This window comes from Acyrthosiphon pisum, unplaced genomic scaffold, assembly GCF_005508785.2.
Source record: "Acyrthosiphon pisum isolate AL4f unplaced genomic scaffold, pea_aphid_22Mar2018_4r6ur Scaffold_15181;HRSCAF=15837, whole genome shotgun sequence".
In the NCBI taxonomy this organism is placed as follows: Eukaryota; Metazoa; Arthropoda; class Insecta; order Hemiptera; family Aphididae; genus Acyrthosiphon; species Acyrthosiphon pisum.
In genome coordinates this window covers 332-980 of record NW_021763969.1, presented here as the reverse complement: position 1 = coordinate 980, position 649 = coordinate 332, and the positions used below count along the sequence as shown (strand labels likewise).

Genomic DNA, 649 nt, shown 5'->3' with positions numbered 1-649 from the left:
AAATTTTTGATAATAAAAACACCATGTTTATTACCAGGTTGGAATTTATCTGCAAAATTGGTCGCATGTTATCAATTACATAATTAAAGCTGAATCTACTCCGGACTATGTGGAAGTAATAATAACTTAAATGATTAATATTTTATGATATATCCAATAGTATTAGTAATTTGTATTTGATTTTTTCAGCATCCTGAATTCCTGACCTCATACAGTTCTAAACTTAAATGCATGACAGGCTTAGCTGAACTTGCTGGTCGTAAATACAAATTAGCTGCTCAAAATTTCTTGAAAACCAATCTTGATTATTGGGATTCTTGCGACGTAATGACACCTAATGATATTGCTATTTATGGAGGACTTTGCGCATTAGCTACTTTTAACCGTTCAGAACTTCAAAATAACGTAATTTGCAACAAGTAAGTTTTTCAGTATGTATAAATATTATAGGTTTGTTAATATTATACTTATAATTTATATACATAAATTAATATGGGACACAGAAAATCAAATCAATACTAGAATAAAAAATATATGACACAAACATTATTTAATATCTCATAAAATTAACTTCTTATACATTTTAATTTTTAATACATGTTAGTATTACAATTGTATTGTAGTTAAATTATATGACAAGTTATATCAC

The 649-nt window shown here is 26.3% G+C and overlaps 1 pseudogene; it reads left to right on the top strand.

Annotated features, from left to right (window-relative positions):
• Positions 1 to 14: 14 nt before the first annotated feature.
• LOC103311705 lies at positions 15 to 449 on the top strand (annotated as a pseudogene).
• The last annotated feature ends 200 nt before the right edge of the window (positions 450 to 649 follow it).